This window comes from Sinohyriopsis cumingii, unplaced genomic scaffold (assembly GCF_028554795.1).
Source record: "Sinohyriopsis cumingii isolate HCF-2022 unplaced genomic scaffold, ASM2855479v2 utg002708l, whole genome shotgun sequence".
NCBI classification, from domain to species: domain Eukaryota; kingdom Metazoa; phylum Mollusca; class Bivalvia; order Unionida; family Unionidae; genus Sinohyriopsis; species Sinohyriopsis cumingii.
In genome coordinates this window covers 250866-261146 of record NW_028316278.1, presented here as the reverse complement: position 1 = coordinate 261146, position 10281 = coordinate 250866, and the positions used below count along the sequence as shown (strand labels likewise).

At 36.1% G+C, this 10281-nt stretch overlaps 1 long non-coding RNA gene across 1 annotated transcript; it reads right to left on the bottom strand.

The window, feature by feature from the left end:
* Nucleotides 1-1718: 1718 nt before the first annotated feature.
* On the bottom strand, nucleotides 1719-5214 carry LOC149770096 (uncharacterized). Its single transcript, XR_016418956.1, has 3 exons — nucleotides 5058-5214; nucleotides 3036-3182; nucleotides 1719-1907 (listed from the first exon to the last, which is right to left on the bottom strand). It is a non-coding gene; the product is annotated as an uncharacterized LOC149770096 (long non-coding RNA).
* Nucleotides 5215-10281: the final 5067 nt, after the last annotated feature.

The following is a 10281-nucleotide window of genomic DNA, read 5'->3' as shown; positions in this document are numbered from 1 at the left end:
ATTGGTAGAAGCTTTTTTTTCAATTTTTTTTATGTCATTGACTTGATATGCAAAATCACTTAGAACGGTTCATTAAACTTATGTAACTGTAATCAATTCGATTTTGTTGCTTTTTTTAAAAATGATGATGTATACGTTTGATCCAAGCTGCTTATTAAGCAGATCCTATATCTACAAGTGAGTAAACTTTTATAGTGTATCTTAACTGTTTGCAGTCTAATTAACCATACAACATTTTGTCGCAGTTTATTTAACCATACAACTTCTCACGGTGAAATATGTATTAATTTATTATTTATTTATACATTCATTCATTTTACCCGTACCGCTCCACTGGTCTAGTGGTTAGCGCGTCCGCCTCGCATACGGAAGGTCTCGGGTTTGAACGCCGGCCGAGTCATACCAAAGACTTATAAAAATGGTACTGTCTCGCTAGGCGCTCAGCATTAAGAGGTTAGTGTTAAGACTGGTGTCAGAATAATGTGACTGAGTGGGACGTTATGCTACATATCCGCGGCATGATGCCCTAGTATTAGACATCACTATCAACTGCGACACTGCAGACGTCGTAGCGATATGACTGAGAAAATGTTAAAGTTACGTCAAAATCTAAATCACACAACACATTTCGCCCGTATTTTACTTTGAGATTCACTATGATTTCGCGAGGAGTGCACGATAGCGTTAAGGGGAGGTAAGAAATGGGAATTCAGAGAGGGGAGGTAAGAAATTGAAGCTATTTTCTCCATTCTCAAAGGAAATAAGAAAAAGACTTTCTTCATTATCCATTAGTCGATAAAGTTTACCCGACCCAAGCAGATAATAGAATATCAGTTAATGATTGAGAACTGTGAGTTATAGAAAGAACTTTGTGTCTCTTAGATACTTTATTATTTGATTTTTCAACCTATTGAGGTGTATCATCGTGTGTGAATTGACTGAAAACATGCAATCCTGGTAGGTTTTCCAATCGCACAGAAGAGATAAGTTTTCATAAGTAGAAAATACTACGAGACGTCTCCAACCCTAATACGTCTATTTTGTTTAGAGAGATAGAAATGACGATGTACACAGAGGGGATGTTTCAACTCCTTTGCTCCAAAGGAACTGGTGTGGTAGTTCCCCATAAATGACAAATCTTATAATTAACTATTCGTTAAAGATGTTATTTACCAACAGATCTTAGATATTGGCCATCATGCTAGACGCTCATCCACTTTACACCAGCTGATCGGAAGCATCGGAAAAGATTAAGTGAAGCCAACGATATGAATCGGCGCCACTTAAGGCTTCATATAAAAAAAAAACTTTCTTGCTTGTTTTTATGTAAGAATACCGATCTTATATTCTTACATGTTATTTCTGGTATCAACTTTCTCCGAATCCTTCAGGTGTGTTGAAACCTTTGTCTTTCGGGCTCAAGTTTCATCGACTCTCTAGGGATTCTTGGAACTTTGACACAAAAACATTATAATTTCTTAATAACTACTGTACTGTGGCTAATATTTTTCATCGGTAAAGATTTTTAACACTTAAGCAATTATAATAAGCATAACTGCCATTTCAAAATTTATCATACTCTTGATGTCCAGAGCCTCTCTATTTATTATTGTTTATCTTATAAAAATACCAAGCAGATGATCTTCGCTTGGCACTTGGTAATAATGATGATATTTCGACTTTAACTTCTACTAGTCAAAAATACCAATGCAAGAATGTAAGAGTTATCATTTACTGTTTTCTTCGTTTTTATTTATTTTTAAATACGCTGTCATAGCCACATTGACGGAATCACTTCCCGTGGTCGACGAGGGTCATGCAATGGCATTCTCCATCAAAGCAATGTGGGTAGGAACCTGCCTGCGTACAGTAAATGGTGGATGTACATTCTGACTTTGTTGAACATCCTGAAGCAGAAACAAAAATGTCCCATTTTACTTTGGTAACTAAGCAGACACTTAGGTAACTAAGTTAATAAATATGGAAGCAAGAGAAAGGGAGGTAATCAGTTCTATATACACGGATGTGTTTTTCTGCCTCTTTGTCTTTATGGCTTTATGCCACCGAATTTCGATTTGTCTGTCAGTACGTTTATGTATATATGAATACAGAGAGAGACAGAGACAGAGAGAGAAAAATAATTAATTCGCCATCTACTGAACTTTTCATATCAATCTCTGTATGCTTGCTTTCTGTGAGACGAATCCGGAGTGACTGTTTATTTTTTGAGAGTTAACTATTGGGTCTCCATGCAAGTGTATCTGCTACGCATAAATAGTTATATCCAATACTATGTTCCACCCTTTTTGAGTGAGTGCGTGTAGTCGAGATGGTATGAGGTCCGATGGATGCACCTAAGGCAGTGGGCGCAGTAATAATAAACTTGTGGTTAGTTTCGCTTAAAATGACCGCATTTTTCGGGTCGGGTCGGGTTGTCACTGAAAAACATAACAGTTTATGGTAAACAGGTGTGTCAGTCGAAGTCAGTGAACCGATGATCTCTATCGTATACAAGATACATGGTGATTAATATCCCATTATATATATATATATATATATATATATATATATATATATATATATATATATATATATATATATATACAGATACACATACGTACATACATACATACATACATATATCTATATGTATATGTGTGTGTGTGTGTGAGCGACTAATTTAAAAGCAGCAGCATATATATGTCCATTTGATTCTGGCATTCAGTCCTCCATGCCATCTTCATCATTTCTAGCCATGGTCAGGGGTGAGTAGGAGGAGAGGGTTGAATAGACTTTTCAGACTGTTGTTCACATCACTTTTTCTTGTCATGCTCCAAGATTTGGTGTCTTTATCTTTAGTGGTGTAGCAAACGGGTGGGATCATGTCGTGAAGAAGCACGAAAGTCATAAGAGTACATTTTTTGTTAGCAAAGGAACCGATATAACGCAAATTGCGATCTTCTCCAGCAACAGGTAGGCGACAGTAAGTATGGCATGGCACAGTTTGATACTGATAATAATTAAACACAACTTACGAATTAGGGTCTGACGCAGATTCAATCGACTGGGGCTACAAATGCACGTTCCCAGCACGCACCTCCAGCGCTTTCCAAGGATGCAGCCATCGGTTCTATTGCAGTCATCGTCTTTATCACATGCCTCTACATACAGGATGAAGGATGCTATTGAACAGATAAAAATGCATCTGTGCTAAAGAAAATGTAATGCCTCTGACATCTGAACATTGGCAATAAATCATACACCACTGTTTATAATAATTGTTAGAATCTATAATTAAAATTAGACACCAATCCAGGTGTTGAAAAGAAAGATATAAAACATTTCGTTGCCTCTTTGTAATAACAGTATATACAGACGTTCAATGGAGTAGATATTCTAAGCACATTGAGATGTTACATACAACTGTATTCTTCTCAGCTAGATTTACCTATTTCTGTGTTTATTATTTTGTAACACACAAGGAAGACACAGTGGTTAAGTGGTCAGCGCGCTAGATTCGCAATTAGTTCGTTGCAGGCTCTAATACCGACCTGTGTCGGCTGCCTTTGATGTTCTCTGGCCATTGATACACAAACTTCATTTGTCCACTGACTTAATGTAAAATCGTACTATATTAGAGAATCAGAATGACGAGTCACGTGAGCATCTTACATAGCGTGTGGAAGAGATATCATGGCCTCAAGGCCCTGATGGACCATACTTGATCGTAACCACAATATTTGGATTAAGAATATTATTTTAATTGAATGTTCTTCAAATATGATTTACATTGAGCAAGGTCAAGATAAGAAACCATGGCCGATAACTGACGTTTCTTCAACTTGAAAATATAAATTTACACGAATATGAAACAGCATTAAGACATCGAACATAAATAAATAAAGGTGATAATATAAGAAATGTAACTCGATGGACAAAAAGAATCATTTCAGTCGCTAACAGCAAATTTTATGGAGACGTAATGCAATATTTCACAATAAAATATCTTTCCAAATTCAACAAAAATTTCTAACCTTATTTATAATTAGATGTACATGTTTATTGATGCTGCTATAACGTTTATATCATGCAATGCTTTTATTGAAATTGATATCATGCTCACACAATTGAATTAATTTGGTTTCAATACATGTGAATATATTTTCGCATCTGATTCATTTAACGTAGACTTTGGTACTGATTCAAATTCGTCTTTGTTTCAAGGGAAAAATCAACTGGACATTGCTTAACTGGAAGTTTATACATTTTGACATGAATGGATAAGACAAACCACAGTACTAATTATTCAGATATGGTTTCTTTCTTTTCTCTTTTTCTTTCATAAGCAGTACGTGCGATTAGTATTGCGTTTATCTATTTGAAAAAAGTATTTTAAAAAATGGACGAGCTTTGTGTTGCAGTCTAGTATATCAGCGTTTATTTCCATATACATTCTATTATGGAATGGACCTTTATTTACTTCATCATTTTGTTACATTAGACTGGCCTAAGATTATAATGTTTTTTACGGGATATGTTGGACTTAACAGATGTACTTGGGACTATGAGAAGCTTTAGATAATAAATGCCTAAAAAAAACACAGCTCTGGTTTCACTAGAACTATAAAACAGCATTGAGATTTTATCGAATGGAATAATTGATTTTCGTTTGAATTTTGTGGTTGAAAAGTTTTAGGAATTTCAGGCTGGTATTAAAGATAGGATTGTAAAATATGTGAAAGTTTGATGACCTCAGCAAAAACTTGAAATAATAATAATAATAATAATAATGATGATAATAATAATGATAATAATAACAACAACAACAATAATAATAATAATGATGATGATTTTTACGACAATAATAATAGATACTTATCTTTGGCATTATTATCTGTGAAAATCATAGTCTGCATAGTATTGCGATACTATAAGAGAGCTTTTAAATATCTGTCTCTCTATATGTGATCTGCATGGATCTATGTCTGTGTATATGCTTTTTGTGTATTTGACCACTATGTTTTAATTTTGGACTTTTTTCTAAGCAAAATACTCACCAATTAGGCCAACAAGCAGTACGAGTTTCATTTTTTCAGAGTGCGGAGGATTTTCACTCACTGTACAGTTTTCACGAGACTGTGGTCTGCCTCTATTTTAATGTGATAAGTACAACAAGGGACATCGGTATTTATATAAGACAAAAAAAGTCGACAATGCGTACGTCCTGAACTATACACGTGGTATTTAGTACATTATCGTGATTCGATATCACGATTTTATTTGTCTCAATGTGACTTCTAGGAATAAATAGTTGTAACTGAGTATATGGCAAGACATGGATTTATATTCTCTCAGGATTTTGGGATTTTTTAAATTTATTTATTTATTTATTTATTTATTTATTTATTTAATTGCCAGCGTGAAACGACAGTTGGGAATCAGTAGAATTCTTTTTATGCAACTTCCATGGAAGGGTCAGACGTTTGCATCACTCTCGATGCTTTTCCGAGCATTTTTATGCTTCGGTGGAATTTTCCTGTCCAGCGCCAGTTCTTACTAAATGGTTAGTTTTCTCACATTCCTGAGTAGAAATCAAGATAGTATATTGGTATTGCTGATGTAACATTAACATAGCAGAAAATGGAATATAAATTTCCTCTGTCTAAAATAGAAGGATTAGAGTTAGACTGAAAAATTCAATATAAACTTCAAAACGGCTTGAAATAACAGTGCTCAAGACGCCAAGTCAGTGGCGATGCACAGCGACTGATATGCGCACTGAGTGAAGAGGCAACAAATGAAGTCAGCTCAATGGGAATTTAACATTAATCGATATGATTAACATCATGCCAGTGGTTAAATGACTATCATATGTTTAACATGAGTATGATACTAGCTGTACAAGGGAAATATAACATTGCTCATTTCCCTTTATAACTTTGCTACAAGCATGGCATTGATTACGAGGAACTATGTAATGTTACAACAACAGCTACTAGCCAATGCGCCGTTTAGATTAAGTGACACACAATCATATACTGACCAACCCCGACACTTACTGACCAACATGCCGTTTGAGCGAATAACACCAAATCATGTACTAACAAACACCCACACATACTAACCAACAAAATGATTGAGTTACCAACACCTACTCATCTACGATCAACACTCACACTTACTAACATCGCGTAGTTTGAGTGACCTACAGCCACTCATCTACCGATCAACACTCACACTTACTACCATCGCGTAGTTAGAATGACCTACAGCCACTCATCTACGATCAATACTCACAGTATCTATCATCGCGTAGTTTGAGTGATCTACAGCCACTCATCCACTGAACAACCCCGACACTTGCTGACCAGCACGCTATTTGAGTTTCCACCACCAACACTGACTAATTTTTGCGCTGTATGAGTACCCATTCATATACTGACCATCACCTAAACCTATTAATCAAACTACTGTTTGACTGACCATCACCGAATCGTCTACTTACCAGCACGGAGTAGGATGCAAAAGGATAGAATGGAATAGATATTGAACCTCTTAGAAAGAAACCTAAATTCCCCGATACCCTTCTCCCTCTTTAACGCCTCTACCATACCCTTATTAACACTACCCCTCTCCCTCTTTAACGCCTCTGCCATACCCTTATTAACACAATTACCACATAATACCACATTTTAAACGCTACAACAGTAGCAATGAAGTGACAAGAGAGAAATATTCAAACACGATACAAAACCATGGTTATGTACTTATATGTTGTCACCTATGGGGTGAAAGGAGAAAAAAGGGTGTGAGTGCTTAAACATATGCAGGCATATTTATACACTATCACACATCGTATGCAAGAAGAAAAAGATTAGGAGTGCTTACATACATACACAAACATACTGACAGATGATATATTAGGAGTGCTTACATACATACACAAACATACTGACAGATGATAGATTAGGAGTGCTTACATACATACACAAACATACTGACAGATGATAGATTGGGAGTTCTTACATACATACATACATACATACATACATACACAAACATACTGACAGATGGTAGATTAGGAGTTCTTACATACATAGGAGTGCTTACATACATACACAAACATACTGACAGATGATAGATTAGGAGTTCTTACATACATACACAAACATACTGACAGATGATAGATTAGGAGTTCTTACATACAAACACAAACATACTGACAGATGATCCAACAAAACTTAAGCTTTAGCTTTTATAAGACATACAAAACATACGAACAGTTTAAAATTTATAAAACTATTTTCGTTTTCTCGTGCTACATTCAATTCGCACTCTAAACGATTGGAGAAACATTGACCTAAATGGTATTTCAAATGCATGTATCCAATATCAATGCTCCAAGAGGCACGTTTATCTTTTTACAATTTCCTTATTTATACTGTCTTGCCTGTTTGAATTTCTTCACTGGAACGGGTTTTTACTCTCTTTCTTTTGCTGGTCTTGCTTTGAATTTCCTCCCTGTAATGGGTTCTTCATCTTCTGTTTCTTCTTCTGCTTCTGAACTCTCATTTTTCTTTCTTTTCACTTTCTTTGGACACTCTGAAGACGAGTACCCTTTATTCTTGACAAGGATTACGGCTAGGTTTACTTTCATCTCGGTACCTTGTGTCTCCTTTATTTGAGGTTCCTGTCCTTTGACGTTTTGGCATCCCAATGCACTTTCTACAGGCACATAAAAAAGAGATTTTTCCTTTAATCCCCTGAGGATTTATTTGGAGTTGCTATATAAGTCTTGTTGTAAGAGTATTTTCGAACGACTCTGTAAATCTGTGACGAAAGCATGTGGGTTAAAAATTCGCTTCAAGAACATTCAAAACTGTGCAAACAACTCAAAACCTCGATCTCAAATATCAGTAAACAACTATTTATAACTTAGAAACTTGGACAAAGGTTAGCTATCTAAACATGTTGTTACAAATAACCATTATATGTATACCAGTCAAATCAAACTCAAACTTGGTTAATCTGCCGTCATGATGCGGTCAAACCATTCCGAAGAGAAGCCATAATCAAAACGACGAAGACGTACTGAGTGACCTCATATAATACGATACGTTTTCGCTGAGGTTTACCCTATAGAATTTTAAAAAGAAAGGATTGATTCATATCCATTGCGATCCTCTTCCTCTTTTTCTTCATCAAAACAGTGACTACAAAATTTAAATTGCATAAAGACTCTTACATCAACAGATTTCCATGAAATTGAATAAACGATAATGAATCCTAGTCATGTCAAACACATCTGCATAAAATAAACAAACAAAAAATTGCTTACCTTAATGCCGTTCTCTTTCAGAAATTGTGTGTTCTAGCACTAAACCCTGTCTTTTCTTACAAGACAGCCACCTGGTCAACCTTTCTTGTTTAACTAGGAAAGCACTATTTTTTAGGTGTCCTCGAGCCACTTCTCCTCTTTGTGTTTGGACTTAAGAATTTCGACTAAGGTCGTAACATTAAATTCACATCATTTTCAAAGCGTATGCCTTAATTTACTCTGGCCAATCGTAAGCAGCGGTTCCTAAATTTTTCCCAAGATAATCATTTCTTCCGTCAGATTTCAGACATCATAGAATCTATGAAGTATGGACATATAAATCTCCTTTGAAAGTGATAATTTGACATGGGTTCCTATCAAGCGGCTATGGTTGGTAGCTCAAATGTTTACTTTTCAGGACAGCGCAGCAACGCCCCGGTCAGTCTCAATGAGTCATAAATTCTTCTCTTTCAAGTTTTAACACTGACATGGAGAGAAAAGAAGAAAGGTGGAAGGGTCCCTTCAGAAGACTTTTCTGGTTTAGATGTGATAATATTTTAATGCTCAATGCATTCAACTTTCAGGTTCAATACAATCAAAAATTCGACACTTTACCATTAGCAACAGGAAGGAGAAAATCATTAAACGAGAGGTCAGCATTTTGTGTATTGGAGCCTTAGAACCAAGATGTTTGAGATGGAGAGGAGCCAAATGATGTCATACGTGTTAACACTTCTAATTAACACTCCACTCAAACCAACAATCTACTTTAGGAAAACCCGGTAATTCCCAAACAATACTGATCATTATTGTCAACTTCTATGCTTGATGTTTAATGGTCTGTTTATTTCTATCCTAATTTAGGCTGATATTAATTTCTTCGTTACTTGCTTACAGATGAGAATTGAAAATATCCATGTTTGTCATAGTGCGACTATCACTAATAACTCTCTCTCTCTCTCTCGCACTGCTTTGATCATTGTTCCAGTGCTACATTATTTACGTACAAAGCGTATTCATAATCATTTTTTTACAACATATACTGATATCAGTTCCCCCAACCCCCAACCCCCTCCAAAAAAAACCACCACAAATTGTTCGCTGATGACACCCAAATATACAAATCTAGCCACCCACTGAAGTTGATGCTACCATCCAAAGTGTAGAGAGGTGCATTTCTGATGTGAAATCTTGGATGACATGTAACAAGCTGCAGATGAATGATGATAAAACTAAGGCAATTCTGATTACATCATAAAGACTTTCTCATTCGCATCCTTTACCTCAAACAATAAATATCAGCAACACCAATATTAAATTCACATGATCAGTACGAAACCTAGGCGTTACTCTGGACAGTACTCTCACATTGCACCAACATGTCATGAACATATGCAAGGCTGCATATCTTGAGCTGGGACCCATCAGCTCCGTTCGCAAGTATCTTTCAGTTGATGCCACTAAAACACTGGTGTGTTCATCAGTACTTTTAAGACTGGACTATTGTAACTCAATTCTGTCTGGTTCATCTCAATATCTACTCCAAAAACTTCAAAAAGTTCAAAACACAGCTGCTCGGATCATGCTTAGAGTATCACGATCAGAGCACACCTCCCCGCTGCTCTGTACCTTACACTGGCTATCCATTCGATAAAGAGTCAAACACAAAATTTGTTCTCTGTGCTACGTTTCACTGACGGACTCAGTCCAACATACCTATCCGATCTCACCCATGTGTAAACACCAGCAAGATACTTACGCTCCTCTTCTGACAATCGTATACGCATTATTCCCACTATGAAAACAAATTCATATGGACAGCGTTCTTTTGCATACCAGGGCCGAGCAACGTGGAGAGAATTGCCCGCTGAACTTAGACACAAAGACACAGTAATCACATTCAAGAGTGCTTTCAAACTTAAAGACCTAATAATATTTCCTACCTTAAATATTCTCAGCATGTT